The sequence below is a fragment of the Saccostrea cucullata genome, unplaced genomic scaffold (assembly GCF_032062105.1).
Source record: "Saccostrea cucullata isolate Sc308-1 unplaced genomic scaffold, CSIRO_AGI_Scuc_v1 ctg747, whole genome shotgun sequence".
NCBI classification, from domain to species: Eukaryota; Metazoa; Mollusca; class Bivalvia; order Ostreida; family Ostreidae; genus Saccostrea; species Saccostrea cuccullata.
The window spans coordinates 29,137-39,557 of record NW_026918451.1 but is presented as its reverse complement, the minus strand read 5'-3'; the positions used below and the strand labels follow the sequence as shown (position 1 = coordinate 39,557).

At 31.8% G+C, this 10,421-nt stretch overlaps 1 long non-coding RNA gene across 1 annotated transcript; it reads left to right on the top strand.

The window, feature by feature from the left end:
* The first annotated feature begins 5,315 nt into the window (after positions 1-5,315).
* On the top strand, positions 5,316-10,136 carry LOC134266325 (uncharacterized). The gene is made up of 3 exons (XR_009991947.1): positions 5,316-5,853; positions 7,876-7,935; positions 9,527-10,136. It is a non-coding gene; the product is annotated as an uncharacterized LOC134266325 (long non-coding RNA).
* The last annotated feature ends 285 nt before the right edge of the window (positions 10,137-10,421 follow it).

Sequence of the window (10,421 nt, the reverse complement as noted above, 5' to 3'; positions counted from 1 at the left end):
CTTGATGTTCTCAAGAAGAAGATCTTTAGAGTTTTTTCCTATATATTCCTGAATTGAACAAACTTGAATCTACACTACCTGAAGATGCTTCCATATAAATATAACCAATGATGGCTTTTCTGTTCTCAAGAAGAAGATTTTTAAAGATTTTCCTATATATTCCTATGTAAAACTTTGATTGTCCATCGTGGCCCTGTCCTACCTTCGGGGGTTATCATTTGAACAAACTTGAATTTACACTACCAGAGGATGCTTCCACATAAGTTTAATCTTTCCTGGCTTGGTTCTTGAGAAGATTTTGAAAGATGACATTAATTTTTCTGTAATTTTCAATTATCTCCTCATGGAATGGGGCGAGGCCCTTCATTTGAAAAAACTTGAATCCCCTTCACCCAAGAATACTTTGTGGCAAGTTTTGTTGATATTGGTCCAGCGGTTCTTGAGAAGAAGTTGAAAATGTGAAAAGTTTACAGACAGATAGACAGCTAGACAGGCAGACGGACGCCGGAAAAAAATTAATCAGAAAAGCTCACTTGAGACTTCGGCTCAGGTGAGCTAAAAAGTAAGTCCACAGTATCTAATGTCGAGTTGAAGGGCATAAAAAGTGCTTTCTTCTTTTAACGTTTATGATTTCGGACAAATTCTGCTTCGTTTGAATACAAATAGGTCTGCTAATATAATACAATTGGTACCCATGGGAATTCAAATAGATTGTTGGAAAACCTGGTCTCCAAAAACATAGATATTGTCAATCAAAAACTCAAGCATGCATCTTTTTTATGTCAACTTCAGAGTACTTGTGTGTTCAATCAGACAGTCTTTGAACAAAATAGTTTTGCAAATGACCATTAACAGGATAAGTTAATTTATGAGTTCCATTTTTTTAATGCAGCTGTTTATGATATCATAAATTAAAGTCTTGGCTTTAATTTATCATAGGGAATGGTCGTATATAGAGTTGAAAAGTCTTAAAATGAAAATGAGTATGAATGCATTATTTTGTACAAAAAGATGATGTGCAAACCTGTTTCGTCTACATGTTCAGGATAACCGTTTCTCTCTGCCATACTTTCTAAAATGAATTCAGTGTATTTCTCGAACCTGTCAAAAAGAAACCATTGAATTGAGGTTATCGATGAGTTTAGAAAAATCTGTTGTTTATATGCGGATTTTCATGTTTTTTTTTTAAACCAGAGACTTTCGCTCAAAAGTTCGATTAAAAAAAAAACAGCAACAGATTTTCACATCATACAAATTTTGTTTAGATATTGTGCATTCTTAACGTTGTTTATACATCGTTAATATAACAATGTTTGATTAGATTTACCGGTAATGTTTGTATGGTGTGCCATTAGTGCTATGTTAGTCAATGGGACTTGTTTTATTTAAGGTTTACGCAACCGTGACTTAAAAATGTTACTATATCTAAAAATTCCGGCTATTTTCCAGCCATTTTTGTGATACACGTGGCAATATCGTTACCCAGACTGGAAACCCAATGGCAACTAGTTGGTGGAAGTCTGTCGTAAAATGGGCATGTTGGTACGTGGTTGTATTGGATACCAGGTTGGCATAGACTATCTAGAGACTTTAAGTTATATTTATTGTAGATAATATTTTTATAAGTACGTTGTAAATATTGTCAATATTGATTTTATTTATAAATAAAAAAAATATAAATAGAAAAAAAAATTGTTGTGTATGATTGTGCAGCTAGGTTAAGGCCGTCCATAGGAAATACACCCTAAAATATTCCGTGAAAATCAATGTTATGTTGATGTTATTTTTATTAACATGAGTTTTTATTTAATGGGAATTCTACTACTGCATATGCATGTATGGGTTTCTGTCAGGTTCAGCCAAAGTGTTGTTTGTCACGTGACACGTTTAAAATTTAAAAAAAATGTACGACTACAAAGACTTTAAAAATCAACGATATACGAATAATTGTTTTCTATGAAATTGGGAGCATTTTAGAAAATAAAGAAATTATGTTACGAAACTTAAGCGTCAGTGTGTCAACCAATACTTTATTGTGCGGTGTGAAATTGGACCAAAATGAAAAGATTTTTGGCCAAGTATAAAACAATTTTGACGAACAAAGGTACAAATGTCAGAAAAAAATATTATTCTGTCTGAATACGAAAGTCTTGTGTCTGATCAAGTTCAAGTATGCAATATTTTAACACTGGGTGAAAAGTCCAGTTTCCGCAAAACTGAAACTATATGGAAACCTTGCTGAAACTTGGCGTTGAAGTTTCCTGTATGGTTTCCGCAATGCGGAAACTATATAATAGTTTCAGCAAGTTTCTGTAGGGTTTCCGTATGCTGAAACTATTAGGTTTGTTTCCAAATAGTTTCCGCAAAACGGAAACCAATGTAAAATTTAATGAAATGTCAATTTAACGATACTTTTTAGTTTCAGTAGGTTTCAGTTTCCGGAAACTATTGATTTCGATTCCATATGGTTTCCGCATGCTGAAACCGAACTGAAACTTTTTCTTTTCTTTTTTTTCAAATGGGTTAAAAACCAACTCAAATGATTTTTTTTTACTATTGATTTCAATTCGATATGGTTTCCGCATGCTGAAACCGAACTGAAGCTTTTTCGATTATTTTTTTTTTAAAGGGTGGAAAAATCAACTCATATTATCTTTACTATTGATTTTGATTCTGTATGGTTTTCGCATGCTGAAACCGAACTGAAACTGTTTTTTATTATATTTTTTCAAAAGAGTAGAAAAATCAACCCATATCATATTTTTATTTACTTATACATTTTAAAAATTGGTTTTATTTTTAAATACCAGATATCTACTAGTTCATATTCAGATTATGAGATGTGCTCTGTGTAAACTGACACATACCGATATTGATATCAATGATAAGCACTTTATACAAGATCCTTGCTTCATATTAATTTATTTCATATTGTGGTGGAATTAAAAAAATATCATTTCTAAACAAAATCGATTCCTCTCACCAGGATTTTCTACATTACCCAACTCGAGACTCCCCCTCGGGAATTAATTCTTTTCATAACATACATTATTTTCACAAAATATTACTTCCGTATGAGAACAAATCAAGGGTTATATATGGAGGTTCCTCTGTCTACAATTACATTTAATGTTAATTTGTTTAAAAAAGAAAATTAGTGTGTCTTCATGGTGCATGAAATACAGATAATTACGAGAGCGAACGTTTACATTATCTGAGATAGCAAGTTTTGCATTTATATTCCTTATACATGTATCTATATTCCTGAATGGAAAATTATCATTTCAATAATTCAATTTGTTAACAACACATACTGACTAGGAAGCCTTTTTTTTACTATTCAGTGTTCAACATAGATATATAGTGCAATAGTTATATTGCACTACATTGTAGTTGTTTTTATAATTTAATACATTGATTTAATATCTCGTACATATAAGTATTTTTATCTCCGTTCTCATTAAAATACATTTTATTCGTTTAACAGGCGTTAATCTTATTCGAAAGCCGCGGGTAAATATTGCAAGAAAACATGTCCTGAACATTTGATGGCATGGTTCTTAAGATCTGCAGCATATTATGTCAATCTAATTAAAATTAAATCGTCTCATTTGTTACCCAAATGCTTATTCGCACGAGGAAGACTTATTAATGTAAAAAGTCTGTTTTGTGAAACAATACCCTGGGAGCGAATGGAAGATCTCATTTTAATTAAGGCTTTTTTATTTATTTATTTATTTATTTTTACAAATATCTTGCTTTCGTGATGTTAATTAATGCAATATTAGTGAAAACGCGGTACCTATACTTTTTAGTAATATGTTCAATTATATTCGTATTGAGATGTATAATGTGCTAAATTTGTGATTTAGAAAACACTTTTTTTTAATATAAGTAGTATGTAAGTTGATCAAATTTTCAATCCTTTTCTTTGAACCTCACTCGCGGGCACCTGTCCTCACGTGCCACAGGTGGGGAGACACGTGTCGCGAAGACACCTGCTACCGTGTTGGTGTATTTTTTGTATATTCTATGTGGATTGAGAGGGTTTTCTACCTTAGAGGAACAATGGGCTGTGACCAGGCGTAATATATACATGCAGTACATGGTATACACAGTATAGTCACTAGTAATGACCCCAAGGTGTCTGAACATTCAAATTTGAAAAATTAAAAAAAAAAAATCCCACACACACTATATATATAAAAAATCCCACACACACTATATATATAAATCAAACAAATAAGATTGTTTTATAAAATATTTTATATAAAATGTTTCATATAAGCTATTAAGTTTATTATGTGTTGGTGATTAAAAGAGAGAAAAAAAAAAAGAAAAACCTCTCAGATATTTATCTACAGATCAATCTAATAAATAATAGAACTAATCTACAGGTAAGGAGAATATTTGCTAGTTCAATAGACTACTTAAAAATTTCAATATTATTTTACAATTTCTCCACAAAGAAATCGGCAATCACAAAAAAAACGACAATTAATGGTATTCCTTGTTTGCCGCCATTGTATTAACTTCAAATATTGAAAATATTTAGAGATTGATGACACGCAACCTAATGAAAACAAAGTCTATGAATTTTATTTCATAACTTTTTTCTCTAGGTTATTTCTAAGTACACAATAAAACAACGTTTTATTTCTAATTTAGAGTCCAAAACAGAAAAGTGTGAGGTTATTACAATAATAAGGAAAAGATAAAAAAGAAAAGATAAGTACATTTAGTAAACAAAAATATACATGACATGTGTAAAGGACTATGACCACTATTACATGATATCATTTATAAATTTGCCCGCAAAATTAAGAGTTTCCGTATCTTCTGTATTGAGTAATAACCAATAATGTTTTGTTCATCTTCTAATGCTGAGAAGTAGCGGTATTTACTATTTTAAAATTGTACATGTACAGATATTTTCTGAGATGGAAATTTTTAAGAATTGATTAATAATTCTTATAACTCCAATTTTGCTTTTGAGTTTCACACAGGTATAAAAAGCAATACCAGAGAGAGAGAGAGAGACAGAGACTCATACAACACATTCTAATATAGTTGTAATTTTTTTCTTCGTTTTATTTAAGTTACGAAGGTCAAAATTAATCATTATATAATTCACTGTATAACAATGATTATAAACTTACATGTATTTTGTTAATTTATCTATTCTATTTTGGGACACAAATAAAAATGTATCCCGTAGTTTAAGATTTTAAAAAACATATAAACATAAATTTGCAGACTTGTTATAAAGTTTTAACCAGCTAATTCGTATCGCTTACTAGAAAGGGGGGGGGGGGGGTAAAATCGCTCTTGTATGTGGATAATATGCCATCAGCATAACTTTGTTGACTTGTATACTTTTTTTTACACAATAATCTAAGTACATGTGTATATGATTTTCAATCTACTTGTAAAAATCTGGACAGTCCGTTTCAACAATTACCATAATCATGATAACCATGATAATAAGGGACTTAAAATACGGTTTTATACCCAACTTCGATTCCATGATCAATTTTATCTAAGCATTTAAAACTGACAGGTTCATTCAGTTGTCATAAATGCAAGACGTCTGCAATATAAAACGTAAAAAAAATATTGCCAAAAGAGAAATGCAAAAACTAAGGGGAATTTTCCGTAGAGACTGACATTCAATCACTAGGTGGCGTATCGCGATAGAATGCTTCTCTCTCATTGGTTAGATTTTTAGTAGAAGAAAAAGGGACAAAATGGCGAAGAAAACACCAAGAACTTGCTCAAGAAAAACAACAGAGATGAGAAGGTCTTTTGACTCTACACAGAAGAAAGGCACCTCAAACGACAGATTAGATACAGGTAGTTATTTCTTACAGTTCAGAGCACCTCTATTTTTGTTTTTATTGTCTGCAATCGTAAGAATAAAGTTGGGTCAAAACGGCGCGTTCCAAAAATTCAAATCGACCATTGTACAGTTATAATTATTTTGAAAAAGCGCCTTGTAAATCATTCTCAGCTTAGGTTGTAATACGTATAATTAATTGCTGTTAAAACGGCCGCATGCATTTTGTACCATAAAAGATTGTATTTATCTTGCATGTTTTCGTATGATTAATTTATTAGAAATAGAATGTGTTTTTCTGCATCGTCCCGATCATGTTAAAAAAAAAATACGTGTTGTAGTATTCCGGAATTTTAAATGTAGGTTGGTTTTAGAGGATAATATCGTTATGAACTTGTATCCGGTGTTTACTTTTTCGGAAAATTGAAAGATTATGTTCTTTCAGAAAAGGTGAGGTTTGTTGTTCATTATAACTGCTGGATGTGTTCATTGTCATTCGCAGGAGTAGTTTCTTGAATCCTACATTTATTTTTTGCTGAATTGTTTTTATTATTGATGGAAGACTGTGCTGCACAGCCGAGGAAGGGGTTGAATATATTTTTAACATACATGCAGTCTAGAATCGTAAATATTAGACATGTTAGAGGGCATCATGTTGGGAGAATGCCATTGTGTAGTATTGTATCACTGTGAAATGCCAATTTGTACATGTTGTATAGTCATGAAAGTAAAATTCCTGAGAACTTGCAGATTTTGTGATATGAAAGTGACTTGATAATTTTCAGAATGCCTGACATTATTCAAGTTGAAGTATTTTATTAAGTTTCATACCATACATTATGAGTTTGAAACATTGTCGTACGTGAACAAAATAGTTATACACAAAGATACATAAACATCATGCTGACACATGTGCATGTTTTGATCTATATGAAACAATTAACACTATTTTAGCAACCTAAAACTTGATTTAAATACCAGTAGTGTGCATGGTGTAATTGTTCATTAGAAATACTATGTTTTTATTGTACCTTGTGTATTAAATGTGGTGCAGTTTCTAAATACATCAGAAATCACAACCATAAAAATGATTCTCTTGATATGAACAGAACAGTATTTACCTGAAGTATGTATTATGATAGACTGGAGCTTGATGAAATGGGCAATTGGCCATTTTCAATTTCTTAAGTTACATGTATTGATTCATTATACAGTCATATATTTGTATTTATTTGTTATCCTTTAGAGAACTTTTTATTAATGTGGACACGTCACCAACACAGGTCTCATCCGAGGGACCAGTCTCTATGTACTACATTGGATTCAGACCCTTGATGTAGGAATCAGCTCTTACTCCCCAACTCTAGGCGTGTTGCTCTAACCACTGGCAATATGACCCATTATGAAAATTTGACATAATACTTTTATGATCTCTAAATTTTATTGACTTGATAAAATGACTGATACACAAATAAGATTTTTGTAATCTCTCTGTAAGGTTTATAGCTGTTTACCATTTGCCATATTTCTATCACTAATTAAATCAGTTTTCAACAATGGCCATTGAAGAGTCCTAGTTCTGTGTTATTATACAAATGATCTTCCCTTGATGTAAAATAGAATATTAAATAAAATTAATTATCAAATGAATTATGATTTTGAATCGGAGAAGGCCTACATATCTTAAACAAACATAATTTAGATGTAGTCTTGCTTTTATGGAAAATTATAACTTATTTAATTTTTCTCACTCGCAGATATAATTGCATTAAATTTTTAAGATCTTGTAAATTGAGGTTGTGATAGCCTGATAGGACTGCCACTTAGAATTAAACCAGAGTGTTACTGTGTCCATTTTAAAATGATACAATTTCCAATCATTTTTTTTCTTTGTCATGTGTCCATTAGAATTTTCACTGCGTGTCAGGTGCAAGGAAATGGGCATGCAAGAAGTTTTTGGGACTTTTCTGAGCTCATGGTCAAAACAAAAAAGTTATTACTGTATGGTACTGTACTAACTCGATCTATTTTAATTTCAGATATCCATGGAACAAATCATCTGAAAATTAAGAGAGGATGAAGAATACTTCTGTTAAAAAGTATGTTTTAGTAGTAAGAACTTATGTAACTCTATTTTAGGAAATTAAGGACTAAAGCACAAAGTTTATGTTTTTATATTCTATTGTTTTCTTAATCTCACTGTATAATTTAAAGCTCTCTATTTATCATAGTCAGTGGTTGTCAGTGTGTGTTGTGGGGGAGGGGGGGGGGGTGTTAGCTGCTTTCCTCTACTTTTTAAGCTTTATATAATATCTTTATATGTTCGGCATTTCCATCAAATTAACAGATGTTAACATTTTCTTCGAAAGTCTCATTTTGCGAGCTAACTACTTAAATTCTCTGATTTATTTAAAATAAGTATTTATAAGCAGGCCTATTTTTAGGTCACCTTAGTAAACTCAGGTGACCTATTACTATCTGTTTTTGTCTGTCGTGTGTTGGCATTTGAACATTTTCAGCTTCTTCCTTGCAACCGCTCAACTAATTTCAACCAATTTTGGTTCAAAGCATCTACAGGTGAAGGGGAACAAAATTTGTAAATTTTATGATACCCCCCCCCCCCCACCCCCCCATTCTTTTTTACTCCTGGACATCAAGCAGTCAAACTGTTGGCATGATTGAAATGAGCACTGAGTCATCTACCATAATTATGAAATTCATGGCCCCAAGGTCAGGGGTTTTAGTACTAGGGTTGGTCCATATAGCCCTTTGGAATTAATCAACCATTTATGATGAAATAACACTTAAGATAACATTTAGAAAATTTTGAAATGTGTGGCCCCAGGGTTAGTGGTTCCTGTGGGGTGGGGTACACAACTGGTGGTTTTAAAATGGAATAGCATTTTATCTTTATTACTCTGATCCACCTTTGGTTACTGAGTAACCAGAGTAAGCATGTTAAGTGTATAATTATGATAAACAATGGTGCGTCTTTCAAAATTTGGAATTTCATGGCTTTTTGTTTAAAACACGAACCAAATTCAATTGAGTAAAAGTTGTTACATGATACCTATTAGGTCTATGGGCCTCTAGTTGTTATTCAAATAAAAAAAATATTTTGATGAACAAGTAGAATGAAAGAAAATTCCTTAATTTATTCTGAAAATCAGGAACAAATCTATACATACATATTCAGGTACATTTAACATGTTTAAATAAATTCAAGTTTGTTTATTTCATTATCCCTAGTCAAGTGTTTAAAAGAGGCATCTTTAATAAACTAATGATATTTTACACTTGATAAATTTTTAGATTTCATTTTAAATCATTCTGATAAAAAAAATGCTTAAAATGTGAAATTAATCAAACAAAAGCTTGTACTAGAACAGCATTAGGGACTTTGTCCATCCAATTAATATTAAATGTTAGATACTGCCTAAATCTAACAACATCCTGTAGAGTGTCACGTCAGAGGTCAAATTCTATTAACCAATCAAATAGTCAACTGCAAAATTATTGTATTTCATTAATTGGAACGAATAAGTCTAGAGTTGTTCCATATTTGACATCTGACGTGACCTTCTATGGGATGTTGTTAGATGTTGTGAAGCGAGTATGCGAGAGGATCTAACATGTTGTTTTATTTAGATTGGGATTTTGTTAAACTATATTTATATATATTTTCAATAGGTTGAAGTAACTGATGAGCAGATCAATCCAACTTGAACATGATATCATTTCTCCAATGATGAAAACAAGTCTCTCTATACTCAAGCATTGATATTTTTAAAGTCAACTGAAACTGGAACAGATCATACATGCAGACTACAGTGATGTGTTGCACAGTTCCGAAAACATGCAGCCACCACTAGCATAAGCATGATAAGTGTAAGTGGGTCATCAAAGAATGAGAACCACTCAAGGACTTTTCTGTTGGTTGATGATGGACTACAAACTGAATTTTTAACAAAGGAATCCACCTTGGTGCTTATTGGCTACTTATGATGTGAACTTGTGCATTTATTATACCAAGTAATTTTACATTTCCTTAATAATACTAGACTTGCATAAACCGAATTCTGGTTTAGTTGATTGATTGCAGTAATGCAGTTCTAAATTCCTCTCGCAAGATTATATCTCTGATGTATGAGACATCATTAAATGCAGACATTTTCTCTGTCCTCCTGTCGTGACTTGAGGGCTCGGACTTAGCTGTAAAAATGTTTATGATGCAAGAGAAAAATGTTCAACCGATGTATGTAAATGTTGATAATAACATTAAATATTCTTTGATAACTAGTGTTAGTGTGTTTTTGTTTTTTCCAATATGAGAATTCAGGGGGAAAATGACTTTTGGTTGAAAACCAGGGCTAAAATTGTGTAGTCAATACTACAGTTTCCGTTGCGGAAACCTATAGTATACCCTATGTATATCAATATTGTAAACGCATACTGAAACCTTGCGTATACCTCAAGTTTCAGCAAGTTTCTGTTGCGGAAACCATTGGTAAACCATATGTATTTCAACCCTATACTCATATTGAAATCTTGCGTATACCTCAAGTTTCAGTTGTGGAAACTATTT